The sequence below is a fragment of the Cebus imitator genome, unplaced genomic scaffold (assembly GCF_001604975.1).
Source record: "Cebus imitator isolate Cc_AM_T3 unplaced genomic scaffold, Cebus_imitator-1.0 Scaffold22, whole genome shotgun sequence".
In the NCBI taxonomy this organism is placed as follows: Eukaryota; Metazoa; Chordata; class Mammalia; order Primates; family Cebidae; genus Cebus; species Cebus imitator.
The window spans coordinates 8,960,563-8,983,601 of record NW_016107337.1 but is presented as its reverse complement, the minus strand read 5'-3'; positions in this window follow the sequence as shown (position 1 = coordinate 8,983,601).

The window sequence follows — 23,039 nt, the reverse complement described above, 5'->3', positions numbered from 1 at the left end:
AGTACCTCAAAAATAAGTGCAATATTTTACCACATTTTCCAAATTTCATGACAGTCTAGATTAGTAGCTCAGGGAAATTTTCCAAGCATATATTAAAATACACATACAATACGGTTAAAGAGAGAACTTTTAGGTGATTTACTTTAGTGGTAGCTGAACAGAACACAACAAACTAAAAGTAAATGATACCCTACTAAATCCAAGTGCATGTAACTTTTAGGGGGTGCTTAATGGCACCAAGTCGTATTAAGAAGTAAAACTGAAAGGATATGTTTTTAAACAGCACAGTACAGCAACATCATTCTGCCTGTGACCTTTTTCAATAATTAAGTTGCTTAGTTCATATTTATGCCCTAGATTAAAGAAACAAAACAGTTAGAGGTACAACGTTTTTGATGCTTTTTGGGGGTCACGCAATTCTTTCATCACAATGGTATTGAATAAAAGAAAAACCCTGTTCTCATGGCATGTTCTGGGAACACAGAAAAGCTGTACATCTGTAGCTTCGTGGGGAGTGGAGGGAGATAAAGCTGGCCATGAAGGCCGGAACCAGATAATGAAGGGCTTTATATATCATGCTAAGGAGTCTGGACTTTATCTGGAGGGTTAGCAGAGAGCTATTAAAAACGTTTAAGTAAGTGATTATCATGATCAGATTTCTATTTTCTGGCAGCTACAGTGTGGAAAAGAACTAAAGGAGGACAAAGACTGGAGACAGAGAGACGAGTTAGTAAGTCCCACTCATCCTCTCTCTCCCTCTGCCTCAATATTCCCAGATGCCAGTGCTTCACATCCATTCTTAGTATGAGCTTTCTTCCCAGGGACTACTTTCACTGGTCTGGGTTTCCATTCCATAACATACTGACCACATGTGCTCATGTATGTGCTTTCTTGTGTGCGTGTGCGTGTGCACACACACACACACACACACACACACACACACAGAGCATGGTTTTCATTCTGATCTTTTCTAGGCAGGATCAAGTCTTCATGTCATATCCAAGTCCCTCAGAAGTCATGTAAAGGAGCAAAGTCAAAGTACATGTTATATGAATAAAAGACCCCCAGGCTACTGAGAAGACATGGAAGGTTCAAGGGGTTTGCTCAGGGATGGGGCTATGACCATGTATAAAATTGTATGCAAATTATCAAGCTGTCTACATGGATTTAATACACAATGTTTCTATTTTCTATGTCCTTGCTGTATATTTCTCTATAGTATACTACATGGAAAGATATGCAGAAGAATGAACAGTAATACAAGAAAATAATTAGAAAAGAGAGCGAATTTTAAAACGTATGTACACACAGTGGAACTTGCACAGAAAGGCTCAAGTGAAGAATCTTGTGTGCTAACTGCTACAAATTAGCCATAGAAAATGTGACTGAAGTAAATGGAAGCTCCCCTCTCCTAGAACAAGGAAAGAGTAAAGGTTAAATGCAATAAAATATTTGCAAATGATGATTCAAAAGTAAGCAAGTTTAAGGGAAAGAGTGATAGAAATTACCTATATGTTTTGTTCATATGGTGCAGGTGTCTCTAGATTAATAATTGCAGGAGGACACCTAAATTACAGTCTTTCTTTGTTAAGAATCATAAATCTTAGAAGCTAGGGAATAATGTAGCCAAAGTGTATTGCTAAAAGAGACTACACTTAAAGCAAACTTTATTATCTATGTAGCCTTTAATGTTGAAAGTATCATCTGCAGAATATTCTTTTATTATTCTTTGGAAAGCAAAGTAATATCTGTGGGTTTTTTGTTTTCCTCGTGTTATAAGAAAGGAAGCAGGGCATTTATAGGTTATTGAATCACTAAAATATGCTTGAATGTTGCAAATTTGAAATGTAACTATCAATCACAATGGTGTAATGGTGATTACAGAGAAACCGCTCATACCTATGCCACTTTGGATATCTGTGAGCATAATAAGGCTGCACTGAAGGCAATTGCTATCGATAGCTCCCCTTGCACTCCTGGGACAATGCACAGGGTCCATTTCTTACCCTGGTGATCTCTGTGAGGACATGAGTGGGCTGGCTGCATTAGGAAAGCATGAAATCACAAAAGAGAACATTCAACATTGAAGCTACTGGTGGGCATCGAGGTCGGCAGGCTGATGGAGACAAGATAGCAAGAGCAAACCAGATTATAAGTAGTGCTGGGATTTAAAGGTACCTCTTTCACTGCTCAAACACTGAAAGCTGGATCAGCTTCAGTTCATGGTGTCAGAGTCTGATAACTCTCCTGTTCACATAAGGTAGAGTGCTAATCCTAATAGGGGTTGCTTCCAAATAGTTTATAAACTTAGTATTGCTTCCACCCTCTGACCTCAATAGCTGAGAGATGATGGGGATAAGCTGTTAGGTTTTAGAGAGACAGATCTTTGGGCCTGAAACATTTCTTCCTTCCTTCCTTTCCTTGTAAGGCCAGGACATTTAGTCTTCCAAGTGTCTGTACTAATTAAATGCAGGTCTAGTATGCCAAAAATGTTTTGAATGTAAAAGATTAACGAGAGAGCAAACTTTTGTGAAAGGAGCGAATTGAGACAGGAGAGGCCCCTCCTAGTTGGCATGGTTTTAAGGAGGAGGTAATCTTGAGGTCTTAGGAACATGAGCAGTGCAATATTTTTTTTAAGAGACACTTGGCTCCAATGGGAAAGAATGAACAAAATATTTCAGGGACTAAGGCAGCAGCCACCTAGGAAGACTCACCATGATCCTGGGTGACAGATGAGCTCTAAGTTGACTGTCTTGAGTAAACGAGGGCAAGACTAAAGCCATCTTATATTGGCCTCTTCTGGCTGTGTTTCCTCTTGTTTTATTTTAAGAAGAACTCACTGACCAATTTGACCTTTCCTTCCAGGTTTGGCATTTGGAGGAATAAATCAGGATTAGTGCTGCCATTAGGCTTCAGATGTGGTGTCTTTAAGACAAAAAGTAAGACCATTACTGGCAGTTTGAGCTCTCGGGACAAGAACTGCATTGCTAATTTGGAACAGTAAGAATTAGTAGGAGAAACTTGACGTTCCTGTGGGCTACATCAAGCTCCCCAAATATTTTGAGTATTGCTTGTTCAATCAGCTGGGCAGTGAGAAGTAGCGAGGGAGGAAAAGATTTGTGTTTGGTAACTTGCCAGCACTCAAATGTTGGCTAACCTTTTAAGAAGCAGAAAGTTTCTTTTTCATAAAAGCACTTAGCAGTGGTCAGACTGATGAACATATTTGGAGACACTAAAATGATGTAATAATGGCAACAATGTTAGTTTTACAGCATTACAAGAAAGGAGGACAACTACCAGCTGCCAAACCCACTGGTCACATTGATCCCTAATAAATCCTGGGTGAGCCTGCCCAATATTAGTCATAGGATTGAAGCCTGTGAATCTGTTAGGACTTAAGATACATTGCTTTCAGTTGGGAGAGTAGGAGAAAATCTCCTGGCATATGGTTCAAGAAAGGGTAGTCTACTTTCTTAATGCTTTGAAAAGCTATACTGAGGCAACATTTTTTTTTTTTTTTTTAACGACTGTCTTGTAGTCTCAAAAGAAAATGGCAACTTCTCATCAGGGAAACATGGGTGAGGTACACTTAAGGGAAGACACAAAAGACACAGACTCTGTAAAGCCCTAAAACAAACGATAAAAACCAAAACGTGATACAACTTTCACATACCCTGAATTCACATTTACGGAAGGCTAACAAAGACATCACACTTCAAACAGGGCACTTGGCTTTTTCTAATATATTTGAAGCAATTACTCCTCACAGCTCTAGGAGCAGTAAATACTAGTAATATTGTTGTTTTACAGATGAGAAAGCTGCCATTTACTACAAACTAACAACTTAATATGGTCAGCAAGCCCATACAGCTGGAGAATTGTGCACCTGGAATTCCGTATCAAGCCTGTGAGATTTCAGAGCCCAAGACTGTGAGCATGAGGCTGAACTATAGAGAATTACAACTCTTTGGAGGCCGTACACTTGGTGATTAGGAACACAAGAGTCTCGTGAGGTGAGACAGGGTTCTTTCACTTATCAGCTATGTGAATTGAGTAGGCTCTGAGACTCATCTATGAAATGGAGATAATAGTTCTTTTGTAGAGTTTTTGTCACGATTAAACGTACAGGAAACTTAAATGTTTGGTAAAGAGTAATTGTTTTTATTAAATAACAAATTTTGGAAATGCTTATTTGTTTTACTTACTCTTTGACCAGAGATTTCCAGATGAATGCTCTACTCCAGACCAGTAAGTCATCATTCCTGGGAAAAGACCTTAAAATATGAGCTGTCATCTCTCATCCCTTGTGATTCTTAGGATGAGGCTAGTTTGGGACATAATGCCTTCGGTCGTTTGGTTCCTCTTCTCAACTTCATACTAACCAATCACATAAGTAATTTGTTAAAGGTCATACCATGCCATTGCTCTCTAGATCAGCGCTGCAAATTACAAACCACTCTTTATTTTCTCCTTGATCTATAAAGATTAGTGATGCTATAACAGTATGTCAGATACGCATCAGCTCTGGTTCTCTTTGGCGCTGAATTATAATTGGTTCAAAGCACACATCTAGAGGAAAGATTGTCTGAATCCTTCGCAAAGAAATTGCTTTTCTTAAACAGGTGATGTGCTGAGACCCAGAAAGTAAATTCTCTGTAGAGCACCCTCCATTCTCAGTCATCTTACAGTCTTTTAAAAGTCAATTCAGAATTCACCCATTCCAAAATTTGCCGCTGACTAATAGTACTTGACTTCAGCCACTTCCACATTACCTTTAGAATTCCAGAGAAATTTCAGAGGAATTTCCAGAGAAATAATTAGCCTTGGTTTCATGGCAAGTGTTCTTAACAGTTGTTGTTTAGTATCCCTTTAAGTAGATTATATGGTACCTGAAGGTAAGAACCATGCCTGCCACATATTAAATGTGTATAAAGGTACAAAAGAAATCAAAGATATGATATTTGCCCTCCAGGAGCAGAAAATCCAATTGACGAGTCAAACTGATCTGCAACTCTTAAGCAATATTTGCCATGTGACCAGGAGCAAATGACAGTGTTCTGGGTATTCCATGAACCTAGCAGGCAGATAAAATACTAAATTCAGTATTGTCATCAGCTTCCTATGGAGCCTCACATCTGAGGCTACAGTGTTTGCTCTCTTGGAAAGCAAAGCAACTCACTAAGATGTTTGAAGAAAACCAAAATGACATTTTCTTTTATGTAACACTTCTGTGTCTAGAAGTTGTTCTCAAAGTGTTCTTTCCTAGTACCAGGACATAGTATGCTCTATTCTAGCATTTTTCTTTCTTCTTTTTAATTTTACTTTAAGTTCTGGGAGCAAGTGCAGAACATGTAGGTTTGTTACCTAGGTATACCTGTGCCATGGTGATTTGCTGCACCTATCAACCCGTCAACAAGGTTTTAAGCCTTGCATGCATTAGCTATTTGTCCTAATGTCTCCCTCCTCTTGGCCCTCACCCCCTGACTGGCTCTGGTGTGTGTTTTTCCCCTCCCTGTGTCCATGTGGTGGTATTGGTTTTCTGTTCCTGTGTTAGTTTGCCGAGGATGATGGTTTCCAGCTTCAACCATGTCCCTGCAAGTGACATGATCTCATTCCTTTTAATGGCTGCATAGTATTCCATGATGTATATGTACCACATTTTCTTTATCCAGTCTATCATTGATGGGCATTTGGGTTGGTTCCAAATCTTTGCTATTGTAAATAGTGTTGCAATAAATGTACATGTGCATGTGTCATTATAGTAGAACGATTTATATGCCTTTGGGTATACACCCAGTGATGAGATTGCTGGGTAAAATGGTATTTCTCGTTCTAGATCCTTGAGGAATTGCCACACTGTCTTCCACAGTGATTGAATTAATTTACATTCCCACCAACAGTGTAAAAGTGTTTCTATTTCTCTACAACCTTGCCAACATCTATTGTTTCTTGACATTTAATAATTGTCATTCTGACTAGTGAGAGATGGTATCTCATTATGGTTTTGATTTGCACTTCTCTAATGATCAGTGACGTTGAGTTTTTTGTTCATATATTTGTTGCCCGCATAAATGTCTTTGTTAGAGAAATGTCTGTTCATATCCTTGACTCACTTTTTGATGTTTTTTTTTTTCCTGTACATTTGTTTAAGTACATTGTAGATTCTAGATTAAATTAGACCTTTGTCAGATGGGAAGGTTGCAAAAATTTTCTTCCATTCTGTAGGTTGCCTGTTCCCTTATGATAGTTTCTTTTTCTGTGCAGAAGCTATTTAGTTAGATCCCATTTGTCAATTTTGGCTTTTGTTGCAATTTCTTTTGGCATTTTCATCATGAAGTCTCTGCCCATGTCTATGTTCTGAATGGTATTGCCTAGGTTTTCTTCTAGGGTTTTTACAGTTTTGGGTTTTACATTTAATTATTCAATCCACTGCCAGTTAATTTTTGTATAAGGTGTAAGGAACGGGTCCAGTTTCAGTTTTCTGGCTTAGTCTAGCATTTTGCAACTGTGACTCGTGATTTATTACAAGGTCAGGAAAGTTATTTAGGGAGCGTGACCATTATTTTTATAAAATAAAATAGAATAGAGACTATCAGAGATAACACATATAATAAAAAATGAGTTTATGAAAATTGCTGTGTTTTGTATGAATACTAGGTCACAATATAAAATATGTTTCGCAGTGTGACTTATAGTCAAAAAGAATTTGAGGAACAATGCATCTAGTCAACATCTAGAAAAAGAACCAGATAATTTTAGAAAGAGTATAGAAAGCGTTGATGCTTGCAAGATGTTTTCCTTTTGAAGAAAATAATCTCATCTTGTGGTAATACTTTCCTTGCTAAGTTCAAAACTAGTCACGGAGAAAAACATATTACTCATGTTCCTGACAAAACTGCGTTAAAGACCTGGCTCAGATGGATGGCCACAGCAGGCTTCCTAGTATGTATCAGGGTACATGCCACTCAGTCGCGTGCAGAACTAAGTGACTGCAGATCTCACTGGGGTCCACCCTGCTCCAACAAGCTAATTACATGAAAGATTCTTTGGATTCAGGGAGGAAAGAGAAAGAACTCAGAAGCATTTCTTCACCCAAACTCACCAGGAAGGTACTTCATGTTTCCTCTACGAAGGGGCAGAATAAGTGAGAAAAGTCTAGATGAGTGGTCTGGATGAGTGAGAGCAGATGGGGAATAGAGGCCCAGAGTGTTCTAGTGGAAATCCCTTCAGGGAAACACAAGCCATGGAAGCATGAGGCCTATGAATTCACCTATGCATGGTCTCTTCTTTTAGAGAGTGGCATTTGGGGATCACATTGCCTTCTGCAACTTACCTTCCCTGGTTTGAGAGCTATATAGTCATTTGAGGTGTAGCAAATCCACTGGAGGAACTAAATCCAATAACTTATTGGGGTAAGTTACCTACCCTACCACATTTTTACTATTCTTTCTTTGTGTACTTTTCTGGGAACTCTGTGGGCAATTAAACTTTAATACCCAAAGGATATATCTTTTCCATGCACATCCAGACTCCTCCATGCAAGCACACCCAAAAAGTGTAATAAAATGGCACGTGTGACTGGACGTGGTGGTTCACACCTGCAATCCCAGCACTTTGGGAGGTCAAGGCGGGGGGAGCATAAGGTTAAGAGATTGAGACCATCCTGGCCAACATGTTGAAACCCCTTCTCTACTGAACATTCAAAAATTAGCTGGGCATGGTGGCGCATGCCTGTAGTCCCAGCTACTAGGAAAGCTGAGGCAGGAGAATTGCTTGAACCCAGGAGGTGGAGATTGCAGTGAGCCGAGATCACGCCACTGCACTCTGGCCTGGCAATAGAGCGAGGCTCCATCTCAAAAACAACAAACAAACAAAGGTACATGTGTAGGCTAAATGTGTTAGCAGCAGGTTCTCCACAATGCCCCATGTTGGACCAAGCCCTGTGTGCATTAGTCAAGGTGTTTTGGGGCTTATTGTCTGTACTGTGGTATAAAGATAATGTTGAAAATGTCAAAAGGCCCGAAGATATCCCTATAGGCATTAGTATTAAGAAAAAGAGAGAGTATTTATATTTCTATAGCACAGAAAGTCAAGCTTTTGGAGAAACTGGATAGTGATGTACATATACAACATCTTACAGATGAGTATCGTGTTGGAATAACTACCATATAAGACCTAAAGAAACAGAAGGATAAATTGTTGACGTTCTATGCTAAAAGTGATAAAATGAAAAATAGGCCAGGCATGATGGCTCATGTCTGTAATCCTAGCACTTTCAGAGGCCAAAGCAGGAGGATTGCTTGAAGCCAAGAGTTCAAGAAGTTAGTGAAAAATAGAAAACACTGTATAAAGCTAAAAATGAAGATCTCAGTCATGTATTGAATGAGTGGATCCATGAATGTACTTTCCCCAAAATGTGATTTTATTAATTTAGCCACATAACCAGGGTATCCTTAGATCAATGAAGAATAAATATAAAAACACTTTCTTGAACAGCAGGCCAGCAGCAGTGAACAGTGATATGAGTGTGAAAAGTTTTCAAGAGTTTAGCATGAGGCCTGCCATATATGCTGCAGCCAATGCCTGGAACACAGTGACTAAAGACACAGTTGCATATGCGTTGCACAGTCTCTGGCCTGAGACTAGGTTCAGTGATAATGATGAACAAGGTGGTGGTGGCTTTGAAGGATTCTGTATGTCAAGTGAGAAAAAAAAAAATGATGTCTGATCTCCTTACGTATGCAAAAAAATATACCTTCAGAGTCCTTCAGTAAGCTCAAAGAAGTGACTATCAAAGAATTTTTTAACATCAGTAATTAGGCTCCAATTGTTCATTCATTGACCAATGATGAAATACCTGAAATTGTTCTGAATCAAGGTGATTGTGATAATAGTGACAATGAAGATAGCATTGTTAAAACTGCAGAAAAAGTCCTGATAGATGACATGGTAAAAATGTGTGTCAAGATCATTGAAAGACTAGAGCAGCATGCATTATAACAAAAGGACAAATCGTATCAGTTCATAAAATCAAAGAGAAACTTCTAAGCCAAAAACCATTGTTAATAAGGCAGATGACTCTGGAGAAAACATTTAAAAAAGCCCTCCAGCAGAATGCTTCCTCATTCCTAGAGGACCAACTTTCTTGTCCATCATCTGCTTCTGATGTTTTTTCTCACTTAAAAAAAAAAAAATCCAATGAATGTACAGTAACCTTCAACTAAAATGGAGCATCGTAGGTAGAGACTGAAAGCCTACTATTGTTGATTGTTGCTGTTGTTTAACAGCTGATCGGGGTACTCTGGTGATGCTACTGTACTGCTTGGCTAGCCTGATCACAGTATTTCTTCACTGTACTAAAGGTATGTCATTTCTTTTTTTTTTTTTGCTCTTAAGTGCTTATGTGTAAATGAGTGTAAAAAAGTGATTGCTTATCTGTAGCATACGCATTCAGAATCAGGAATGACGGTGATGCCAAACAACCACAGATTATCCACAGGGTGTCTGAGATAATGGCACCTTTGCTCTCTGATGGTTCAGTGTTCACAAACATTGATTCTTGCACAACATTATTAAGAACATATTGTATGAAATTGCCTTCAGGCTATGTGCATATGATAAATGAAAAAACAAATTTTGTCTTTAAACCTGGGTCCCAGCCCCAAGGTAATTTACTGTGTAAATGCAAATATTCCAGAATCTGAAAACACTGGAAATCCAAAACAGTTCTGGTCCCAATCATTTTAGATAAGGGATACTTAATTTCTATATAAAAATCTTATAGGATAATAGGAATATCTTCCAATTCTTAGGAAGAAATGATGAAACGTTGAATTTATGACCCTTTCTAAACAAATCAAGTATCAAAAATTTTCAACAAGTGCAAAAAAGACAAATCCAAGCTTCTTAAGTTCAAAAGAAATTCATTAAATTCAAAAAGTTATCACTGTCATCAAATTTTCTTATTCTGTTCATTCTTAGCCAATGGCAGGTCACTGTGATACCTGAGTAGATTTAATGTTTTTTGTTTGTTTGTTTGTTTGTTGCTTCTTGCAGTCTTGGTTATATTCTATGGGAATACATTTCCCTTAGGATCAGAATTTGAGTTATTTTGACATTAGCTATATCAATAAGGGTTTGATCCGAAAATGGAGGCTACTCCAGGTTAGCTTGATTAAAGAGATATTTATTATATGGAATTAGAAGTTTATATAATCATTTGAAGAGCTGATGGATTAAGATCGGAATGCCTCTTTCAGGAAATCTCAAAGTGTAGCACTCACTGGGAAGTCACAACAAATGATCCCAGCTTAGCCAGGCAGGTAATTCTCAAAACAAATCACAGAAGCCATGGGAAGCCACAACTGTTGTTTTGAGCTGCCTACCTCCAGTGGCTTCTTTTCTACTTCCTACTCTATGAAAATGCCCCTCACTGACTAAAGCTAAGGGTTTAAAAATTACGTTGGCACTAGTTCTACACCGATGAAAATGTGAAACTCAAGCAAATTTGTCTACGGTTATACCATCCTAAAAGCACCTAATCTCGTCTGAAACTGCAAATTTCTAGGTCTTTGAGGCAATTATCTAAATAAAACATTTTTCTTAGAAAGCAGTACTTGGTAAAAATCTAGATCCTTGTGACAGTCATCAGAAGAAACTCAGTAGTATTCAGTGGTCTCACTCCCTATAAGTCTAGCACAATTACGTGAAATTTATGTCTTGTGAACATGAAGTCATTTGGGAGAACTCTCTCACTGGGAGCTACATGCAGATATTGATCATGTGGGGAGAGGAATGCACCTATGCACAGCCTCCTCTGTCAGAGAGCAGCATTTGAGATATCACTGCTTTTTGCAAAATTTAGAAATTTCCCAAGCTTTCTTTGGGCCTCCTTTCTTTCTCATCTATTATATTTGAAATCGCATCTTGTGTTACCCTTGACCTCTTTGCTTTCGGCACCTTAGCAATGAACCCACTGTGGCTTCTGTCTAATGATATAGCCTATTTTTCTGAGGTAGCATTTCTTGCTGCTGCTGATCATGATAAGGCCCATGAATTCTGCTTCTTAGGCTTCATTTGCTTTGTTTTGCCTGAAACATATGTTTTGCCTCACCCTAGCAGATTGCTGAACAAAACCGGTGTTAGAGTTTGAGAATCTGTGTCCCTGAAGTCCTGGTCAGACCCAAAATTTTGCCACACACCATTTCCCAGAGCCTGTTTCTTCCCCAGCTCCTTGTCTCTTCAGGTCGTGAATAACTGAGAAACTTTAATGTCAGCAAAAATATTTTCTTCTGCTATCACCTTTTCTGGAGTACTGCAACATGTCTCTGTTGTTCCCTTTTTCCTATGATTCATTTCAGGGAGACCCAGTTGTGTTTTTACAATTAAAAGGACTTTATTATTGTACCACCTAAAAAACTCATCTTGTTTTCTGTAACTTCCACTTTTCCTTTCAGACATTTATTTTTCTAACATATTCCTCTAGATTTAGTCTTGCTAAACTGCCACCAGCCTGTCTGTCCTAGAAGAAGCGTGAATTTAACGAATTGTGAGTCTGCCAAAAAAACCCACTTTTCAAACAAATGTGTCTACTCTCCCCACCCCATCCTGTGTTGGATAATCACACCCAGAAAGCAATATCTCATCAGATGACTTCCTAATCCAGCACTAACCTTCAATATAAGACAGACAGTAAATTATAGTGCTGAAGAGCCCAGATGCTGAAGCTGGCCCACATGAATTTGAATTCTAGCTACTCCATTTACTAGTTATATATCCTTGAGAAAATCACTTAAATTACTATGCCTTAATTTTCTTATCTGTACAATGATAATATTAATAGTCTCCCCTTCTGAGATTATTATAAATATTAAATGAGCTCTTATGTAAAATTCTAAAATTAGTATATAATACATATCAATAGGTATGATGCTCTGCCTTCTCTGTGCCTTCCCTTAGCCATACATTTCTCAGGCTTATCTCAGGAAAGATTTCACTGCCTACAATCACCACAGGATCGTCAAATGCACCTACTAATGCCTTAAATATATACTCTAGTCTTCTCCTCTGTTACATATCCAACTTTTAGAAAACCACTCATTGACAGTTGACTTAAGCTTTAGGAAGATGATTATTTGTAGCTTTAACGGGATGCCTCCCCTTGGTTTTTGGGATCCAGGATTCCCTCTGGGAGAATCATTCCAGTGAGCTTCTGGAGATCTCACTGCCATTGCTCTGGTAGTTTTCTTTGAATCTCAATCAGGCTTTCTGATCAAGTAACAACCAAAATACTCTTCTCTAATCCTCTAATGCAAAGACAGCTAAACCTGGGTGCATGACCTTTCTCCTTTCTTATTTGCCCAGCCTGGCCTCCAAGGTTTCTTTTTCTTGCCATATTGGCTTATTCTCTTCTCTTTAAAAGCTTAACCTTGCTCCTAAGAAAATCTCTCTCTTCCCGTCATTTAACTAAACTTCCTTTTTTTTTTTCCACTCTCCAATGATCATGTTCTTATAATTTTAAAAACCAATCCAGGTTGAGTGGGATGGCTCACGCCTATAATCCCAGCACTTTGGGAGGCCGGGGCAGGTGGATCATTTGAAGTCAAGAGTTTGAAACCAGCCTGGCTAACATGGTGAAACCCATCTCTACCCAAAAATACAAAAATTAGTCAGGCGTGGTGGCGGGCACCTGTAATCCCAACTACTTGGTAGGCTGAGGTAGGAGAATGGCTTGAACCTGGGAAGCGAAGGTTGTGGTTAGCCAAGATTGCCTGACAGTATTCTAGCCTGGGTGACAAAGTGAGACTCTCTCTCAAAATAAATATAATATAATATAATATAATATAATATAATATAATCCGATTTCTCCTTGTTACCTGAGCAAACTTGGCTCCTGAGAAAGTATTCCTGACACACGCCTTTTATTTGCCTTCTGAGCTTTTGGGTTTGAATACATTTTGTTGGGATGCTTCTCTTCTACTTCAAGCAAGTTAGTTTATTCCTTATTTAATAAGGACTCCACTACTGGGGGCTACTTGTTGATGAACCAGAGTCACCTGAAGATAATATGTAGGGGTAGAGTTCTCTTGAAACAAACCACATGAATACAGGGATGGACCCCTGCATAGTTCATCTCCTTTGCATTAAATGCAGGTCAGGAAAAAGTTAATTCATATTCCTGCCAATGCCTGTTATGAAGCTCTGTTGCTTGAATGGAACTTAACGGCATTTGAAATTTAAAGTCCTAGCTTGAAGGTTTTGGATGAAAAAAAAGAAAGCTAAGATCATTTCATACATCCAGTGCCTAAAATGTCTTCACAGTGATACGTGATAAAAGAACTCCCTTTATTCAGGATATCCTTATTCTTTTCTGGGCCTCACCTGCAATGCTTGGCCTAATTGCCTCTGTGCAAGCAATTTGTGGGCAGCAACAATGATGTCCACACGTAGGCCTGGGTAGCCAGCTTGCTTGGGTCTGTCCCAGCTAATAAACAGCCATACCACTGGAATAACGGCCACACAGATGCTGCCTCAAAATGCTGGGACTCAATTCTAGAAGACGTGGATCTACAAGCTGTTAAATGGTCCTGTCTCCTAGCTGCACCCCCATCAGCAAAGACCAGACCACTACATGTTATTCTGGCCTCTAAACATTTGTCCTTGCATCCATCCTTTAAGGTTAATAGACAGTGCATCATGCCTTTCTTCTCTTGAAATACTCAATAAATAACACTCCACAGCCACAGGAAGCAGATGAGCATCAAAAGAATAGCTTTCTTACTGATAAAAGCTAAGCTGGAGATATGGCTTAGGTTTGCATTTTTCTAATTCTTCACTCAGATTTATACTTAGCCACACTGTCACAGTGAGCTGGGCACCACAGGACATCCCTGTAGGAGACTCCTGACCCAAGAAGCCTAGTACGACAGAGCAGAATGTAGGCTTTCTAAGGGCAGGCAGCTTCACAAAGAGAAGCTGCAATTACTATGAGTGCTCTTCCAACTTGCCAGCCAGAAAATCCCACGAGAAGATGTAAGTCAGTAAGCAAGTGGGAAAAGGCCACAAACATCTGTCTGTGGGAGCTCCCTCATGGGAACATGAGGCCAGGACAACCCTTTAGCCTTGGCTTGAACACGTGGACTCAGGGAGAGGAGCATCACACACTAGGGGCAGTTGGGGGCGGGGGGTTAGGGGAGAGACAGCGGGGGGTGGGGAGGGATAACATGGGGAGAAATGCCAGATATAGTATGCACATAAAGTTAAATAAATAAATTTTTAAAAAAGAATAGCTTTAATATTAAAAGACTGAGAGGCTGGATAGGGAATTGTTCAGCAAATCCCAAGAACTTTGCTAATATTTTTTCCCAGTTATTAAATGTAAATAATGTAGGTAAAGGCTAGTTAACCATTTGTTCAACATTGTAATATTTGTAGTATGAACAATAAATCACATTGACTACCTAGAGCTAATGTTTATTTTTCTTCTTGCATGTCTGTAAGACTTATCTTACATTATAGACTGGAGACTTTTAAATTCAATTTAGGAAATAAATCCATATAATTGTAAAAATAGCTGTTCCAGCATATTTTAGTGAAAATTTAATTCATGTGTAATATTTTTAGACATGAATGTGTAATACTTTTCCTTGAAAGTAATTTAGAAAATCAAAGATACTATATAGAAGTATGATGTTTTCTATAAGTTTAGAGTTTTATACAAGGCCTTCATCAAATAAACCATATCTTATTTCTAAAGAAAAATGTATGGGTAGATACAAAGTTTATGAAACAAAACTTTAGAGTATTCGCTCTGTTTTTAAAGTGTTTACTGACATGGTAGGTGGTTAGATAAATGAGATTTACTTTTTCTTCATTGTTAGGACACAAATAGGAATAGTTTCTTTATTTGGAAATAATTCAGAAGCACCAATAATCAATAATAACCAATAATACCCAACTCACTTACTATTTTTATTTTTGTGTTTTCCTCTCTAAGCTCTCCCTCTGTTATACTCTTTCTCAAGAAAACAGATTGGTCTTATGTGCTCTTTCTCTAAGGGTGCTTATTGATCAGCTGAAATCATGTGTGTGTGTGTGTGTGTGTGTGTGTGTGTGTAATCTACAATTACTGGAACTGTACACAAGCTGTGTGTGTGTGTGTGTGTGTATAATCTGCAGTTACTGGAATTGTACACAAGCTGATTTCAAAGTATTTCACACTGACATGTAACTAATGGAATAACTTACATATGACTGGTATCTCCATTTTTTGCTATAGAAACTTCTCTTCATTCAGGCTATCACATGAAATACTTGGGCTCCATGGGGAACTTGGATGATAGTTGTGATTAATGTCCAGTTAAAGCCCTTCCCACGCCATCTCTTTCTTCTTGTTCATGGGAGGCTATTTGAAAAGATATATAAACATACCTATCAAATTGTAATAGTTCCTAGTAATATCATTATGTGATAGGGAGCTCTTTGATTTACAGACTCATGTTAAAACATTATGCTTACTTTTATTTGTACCATACAACTATTCTTCAATGAAATATGTAAAAATAATCTTAATCTAAAGATTTCCTTTAAGTGAAATATTAGATAAGTGGAATGAATCCAAAATCTCTTCCACCCGTATGTGCTCAAACTACATTACATTTTCCTGGGGTCTTTAATGTAAGAAAAGTCACAAACAAGGTGATTTTGTTAAAAGAGACCAGGGTCTGCTCACAGGAACACGTAAGTTCAAAATAAAAATATCTAAAATAAATATGGATTCCCGTTGTGATCAAAGTAATCTCAGAGGTAGGTCAAACAATAAATAGTAAGAGAGACATCTAAATATATAGGAAAATAATGAAAACAGTTTTCTACTTTTAAGAGGTTAGCAGGTTAGAGCAGCTACTCTCTGGAGATCCCTAGGAAGCTCTAATTTTGCTAGATGATAGGATTTGCAAAACAGCTTCTATGTAAATTCTACCCTTCATGCTCTAACCAGTTGCTGCATTACTCTCATCTCTGTATGAAGTGGTTGACTGATGCTGCTCTGCTGTTCTACCTGACCCACTGATGGAGTAAATTATCATCATGGTCCTGTTAGCAGGCCCAGGACAAGATAGTACTATGACAGGTATAATATAGGAATAATGTAGACCCAAGTGTAAATAATTAAAGTTGTAATTCTAACTCAGCTTACCAGTGACATCATTTTTCAATGTCACTAGAGCCCCTCAATGAAATTACAGCTTTATATGTAGAATTTAGATGTACACTGTTCATCACAATACATGAAACATGTTCTTGTTATCAATAGGTACTAGATATATTAACATTAAGGGGAAGATCTTCATTGGAATAAATAAGTTTCCATTCTCTTTTTTTCTGCCACCAAACTGAACTCAAAGATTGCCTTTTTTTTTTTCTGGACACAATTTATATTACTTTAGTTTAAAAGAGATTGTCTTCCTTCTGGAGGGCGGTTCAGAGAAAAAAAGCAAGGCTAAGAAGGAAAAGAGGACAATTCCTGGTCAAGTGTGACTTAGTGAGGAGAATCATACAAACGGACATCCATTTCCTAAAGTGTGCCAGAAGCTTCTTGTATCTGCATCAGCATCTCTCTAAAGATGTACATCTTACTGAGATAAAAATGTATACATGTATCCAAACATTACACTATGTCCTATTAATTTGTAACATTATTGTCAATTAAATATCAAATAAAACTTTAAAAAATGTTAGAGAACTTGCCTTTCTATTAACTGATTTCTTAAAATAAGTAACTTATAAGAATGTAATAAAAACTATGCCAAAATACAGCTATATCAAATAGCTTTAATATTATGTATCATAAAGTAGAAGAAAATAACAGATTTGAAAACAAATCATTTTAACTAGAGAAAACGGGCAGCGCATATGATTGCTACTTTTTTTAGCCAACATTTATATATCTTCTGAGATGCCCATCTATATGTTTTTTCTAGGTAGGGATCAATCTTCGAAAAATGCAGAAGTCTTCTACACTCTTTTAATCTACTGGACTCTCTCTTCATTTATTTCTCTGTCTCTAAATTTCCAATAAGAGAATATCTCAGGTATGGCTCGTACAAAGATAAACAATATGTTTATGTAGATTTAAAAGGACAACATTAAATTATTATGACATACACACTATTGTCTCAACCTTTTTGAAGGATAATTTAATAGCAAAAGCTTTAAAATATGTATATCCTTTGCTCCTTGAAAATTCTACTTTGATGAATCTATCCCAACGCCATAATTTAAAAGATGCTGAGATACACAAAATGATGGTCATTGCTGCATTCTTTATAAAAACAGAAACTGGACACAATGTAAATGGTGACTATAGGAAGGTTTTGTTGTTGTTGTTGTTGTTGTTGTTTTTTAGGTTAAGACATATCCATCAGTAGAATATTTTGCAGTCCTAAATAACTGTATCATAATGTAGAACAGTGTCTAATGATATAAGACAATCCTTGTAATGTGCTAAGTGTGGAAAAGCAGGTTAAAAACGGTTTGTGTGGTGTGATCTCAATATTTTAAAAGAAGCTATATCTTAATATTTAATTTTTCTTAATAAAGAATACATAAAAATTATCTGTAAATTTAGAGATTATGAGTGGTTAAGTAATAGCAATACAATAACAGCTTACTTAATAATGGTATTTCTGCCAGGCAGTCTTCTAAATACTTCACATGCACTATTTAATAAATTTTCCACAACACCTTGGAAGACAGGCAGTATTGTCACACTGAGAAGATAAGGAAGTTGAGCTATATACAAATGAAGAAGCCTGGTCAAACTGAAAATGGCAGACATAGGGTTGAGCTCTGGCAGTCTATGCAGAGAATACACTTTAATTGGTACGTTGTAGTAAGATTTCGATTTTTATTCATTTATGTTTTATATATTTGTCTCAATGTTCTAGAGTAAAAATGTATTTTTTAACCAAAAAAACGCATCAATCTTATTTTAAAATCATATTTGATATTGTAACAAAAAAGAACAAAGTTTCTAAATAATACAGAATAATATTTCTATTTCAAGAAATAGATGTTCCAAAACTAAATTGATGGATTAGAGTTTCCTTAGATTTTCTTTTTGGATACAATGAAACTATGCAGCTGATGAAATAAAAAATGACAACATTTCTACCTTACTAATCACCTGTTTATCTTTTATAAATTGATTAACCAATCCCCAAAACATGACACTTCCATAATATGACTGTATCTGTATTTAGCTCAAATCTCTCCCCTTCATTTCTCCTTTCTAAAGAAGCATAAACATCTCACATAGACATTTGACAACCAGTTCTACTTATAAATAAGGAGAGAACAGATTGCAGAAAATGATACCATTGTGGAACAAAGCCTATCATCCTTCTTTCAAAAAGAATTGGTCACAATTTGCTTCGATGGAGCAATCTCTCCCTTGTTACCGATTTATTTTGCTCCGTGGGACTGTGTTAGAAAAACATTATTATTATTAGCAGTAGTAATACTTGGCAGACATTCAGCACATTTCATCAAAGACTCCAAGAGCTTAGCTATCAATCAAACTTGCCTTGGTGCGCTCTTGGGAGGAGGTGATATTATTTCTGTTTCGAACAGAGGTTAAGTGACTTGCCCAAGGCCTTGAAGCTGGTGAAATTCAGAGTTGGGAATTAAACCCTGGAGACTTGACACCCAGCATCCCACTCTCCTTCCTGGAGCACATTCCCTCTGCCTGTCTGAAAGATGTAGGGATAAACAAAGCATCTAATAGAAAAAATGTCCTGATCCCCAGCATGTGTTCTTGTATTCAAACTATTCTGCCATTAAATTGAAAAAGCACAAGTAGTTTCATTCAGAACTTGAGCTGGTAGCTACAGTTTTGGCACTCATTCATTCTTCACCAAATATGTATTTAGTGCTAGCATGCGTTAGGTATGATAGTAGGAACCTAATTCAGTTGTTGGGAGCAAGACAGCTGTAGCCTGCAGGGAGTTTTCAGTCTAGCAGGGAAGAAAGATAAACAGAGACCATTGCAATACTGAGCGTGCTGCTGAGTGTTTATGTCATGGTCCACAGTTGAAATCCTAGACTCTTCCCCTTTAGGTGTACATTATAAATTTTAATGAATCAAAATTCGAGTCTCAGATATCTAAAGCATATGTTTGTCCTGTTAATTTTAAGAAGTATAAATAGATGCTAATTTCTCTACGTCATTTTTTTTTTACAACTCCGTAGAGGATAGGTACTAAGAAATTTTAGAAGTAGAACATGACTCCTGAAGTGCAAAATTATTCTTTGTTATTTACTTTTGCAGTATAAAGTAATTATGAGATTCAAAACTGATGTTAGAATTTAAGTATAATACTTCATCTCAGAAGAAGCAGAAGCAGGTAGTGTTCTAGTCTGCCAACCCACACGTTTTCACTGTGATCTGTGTGCCAGGCTCTGAGCTATGGGCAGAGGCATACTCAAGAGACTAAGAATGAGGCCCTGTCTCTCAGGCACTTACATTTATTACATGATGCATTTACAGCCTAGGTAAACATTTATTCAAAGGGATTCTATGTTTCAGATTTTGTTACAGAAGTCCTAAATTATCTCTGAAGAAATAGAATTGCTCTAAGAATGAAGAGATTCCTTGTCACCATCCTTAGCAACCATTTTGTTCCTACACCAACTACAAAGTTTAACTATACAAAGTTGTGCACAGAAGTGAAACTCCTACATTAACATAACATATCTATAAAAATGTTCCATGTAATCTCTCTGAGCCCTATTTCTTCCATGGTACAATGAATATAGTAAAAAAAAATTAATCAGTTCACTTTATTTCAGAGGTTTTAAGGATCAAATGAGCTCTTATGGGTAAAAACTCCCAGGTAAACTGTGAAGTATTATGTAAAGGTAAATCACTATTATCTTGTTTGGAGGAATATAATTCTTGAATGCAAACAGTTCATTTGGGGAGGATATTTCTTGATTGATATGTCTAATATGAATAAGGTACTTCTTCCCCTTTTCCCATATCTGAACAGAGACAGCAGCACATTATAAACTTAATATTTTTTTCTTAAAATGTTTTGCTTTAAAAATCAGACCACAAACAACTTTTGTCCAAACACAAAAGCTACATAGACTCCGATTCAGTAGGTGAAAAATCTTAGTTGCAACACAATATCCATTTATGATAAAGATACTTAGCAATTAGAAATAGCAGATAATATCCTTAATATGAAAAGGGACCTCTACAAAAAACATACAGCTCTAACACTGAATACTTTCCCTCTAAAATTGAGGAATAAGGATGTCCCTTCCCATCATTTTGATTAGACATTGGAGTGCAATATTGGCAAACGCAATGAAGCAAGAAAAAAGAATGCATAAAGACTGAAAAGAATACATATAACTATTTCTATTTCCAGATGACATAATTATCTATGTAGAAAATCCCAAGGAGTTCACACACACACACACACACACACACACACACACACACACACGAGAGAGAGAGAGAGAGAGAGAGAGAGAGAGAGAGCAAGAGAGAGAGAGCAAGAGAGGGAGAGAGAGAGACTTGTATTCATCAGATACAAGGACAATTTACAAAAATCAATCATTTCTATACATTAGCAACAAACAATTAGAAAATAAGATTTAAAAATATATCACTTACAAGAAAAACAAAACCAATTAACATGAATAAAATTAAGACTTCTACAATAAAAACTGTGAGGCATTGCTGAGCAAAATGAAAGGGGATATAAATAATTGAAAAGATATATTCATGGCGTAGAAAACTCTATAGCATTAAGATGCACATTCTCCCCAAATAGATAAATAAATCCAAACAACATCTATCAAAACCACAGCAGATCTTTCCATAGAAATTAAGAAACTGTGTCTAAAAGTAGTATGGAAACACAAAGAAATAGAGTAGCTAAATAATTTTTACAAAAAAGATTAAAGTTGGATTTCATGTTTCTTGTCAAAATTTACTTTAAATATGCAATAATCAAGACAGATAAGAAAACAATGAAATAAAGTATTGAACAAGCCTTCACACACTTATGGTCAATTAATTCTGACAAAGGTCTTCACTTCAAAGAGGAAAGTGTAGACTCTTCATAAAATGGTATTGGAACAATCGGTTTTTCAGATGAAAAATATGAACTTTGATCTTTGCCTCATATCTTATGCCAAAATTAATTAGAAATGGCTCATACCTAAGCACATGAGCTAAAACTGTTAAACTTCTAAAAACAAGCAGGAGAAAATCTTTAGAACTTTGAGCTGGCAAATAATTCTTATAAAAATACCATCAAATAAAAGGGAAAAGTCTTAAATTGGACCTCATCAAAAGTAAAAACTGTTCTTCATAAGGTTTCATTGAGAAAATGAGAAGACAATATGCAGACTGGAAGAAAATACTTGCCACATACATCTGATGAAGGGCTTGTAATAGGGCTATATAAAGAATGTTTACAACTCAATAAAAAGAAGAAAATGACCCAACAGAAACAGGCAAAGGGATTTATACCTCAAAAAGCAATGCATTCTAATAGACAATAAATATATAGAAAAATGTTCAACATTATTAGGTAGCTGGGAATGTGAATTCGCACAAGATACATCTTCAGACCTACTGGGATAGCTGAAATTAAATGACTGGCAATACCAAGTGTTGATGAGGATGTGAAGCAAGTGAAACATTCATACTTTGCTGTCACAAGAATGTAGCAGTTTTTAATAAAGCGAATCATATGCTTACTATAAGACATGGCAATTTTACTCCTAAAATGTTAACACAAGCAGAGAAAACATTCACAAAATCTTATATCCAAATATGTTTATAGCAGGTTTATTCACAATAGACAAAATCTGGAAACAAACTCCATGATCAGATAAAAGTAAAACTTTTTTTTCATGCAATGGAATACTACTCAGCAATGAAGAGGAATGCAGTCATCCAACAATATGAGTACATTTGTTAAGCATTACACTGAATGAAAGAAGCTAGACAAAAAATGACTGCAGAGTGTATTACTCCAGTTACATGAAGTTCTAGGAAAGTCTAAACTAATTTTATGATAGAAATCAGATAATCAGTTGCCTAGAACTGGGGGTAAGATTTACTGCAGTGGGCCATGAAGAAACATTATGAATTGTTTTCCATCTTCTTTGGGGTGATAGAAGCCTTCTGCATTTTCACTGGGGAGAATGGTTTCATGGGTGTGTACATTTGTCAAAATTCATCAGATTGTACACTTAAAATGTTTTATGTGCATTTTAATATAAATTTTATCTTAATAAACTTGGTTTTAAAAATCTCAGTCACAAATTTAAGCATTCGATGAGTATAAATTCTTTGACTTGATAGCTGAATCTGAGATCTAATATTAAAACAATGGTATAATGCTTTCTGCTATAGCATGAATTTAGATTCAGTGCAACTAATGATTCACTGCTGTCCTCTGTTCTGCTCCTTTTCTCAAGGAGAAAAGCTAAAGTGGGCTAAAGTTTTATATTCTCTTTTGTGGACGGGTATGAGAGAGAGGAAATAAACTTTCTCATGATGAGTTTATAGTGGAATTTTCAGTTCAGCGTAATAGTTCACACTATAATTTTCACCACCTTTATTCTTTTGCTTTGTTTGTTAAAATAACAAATGAACTCAAACTATCTTCTTTAATCTTGGTTTAATGCAGCCTTTTCTTTTTTTTCTTTTTTTATTTTTAGAGACAAGGTCCTGTTCTATTACCCAGGCTGGAGTACAATGATGTGAATGTAGCTCACTGTAGCCTCAAACTCCTGGGTTTAAGTGATCTTCCCACCTTAGCCTCTTGAGTAGCTATGACTACAGCCATGTGTCACCATGCCTGACTAATTAAAAAAAAAATTTTTTTTTTGAAGAGATGAGGTCTTGCTATGTTGTCGAGGTTGGTTGTGAACTGACCTCAAGTGGTCCTCCTTCCTCAGCTTCCCAAAGTGCTGGGATTACAAATGTGAACTACTGTGCCTGGCCAAATGAA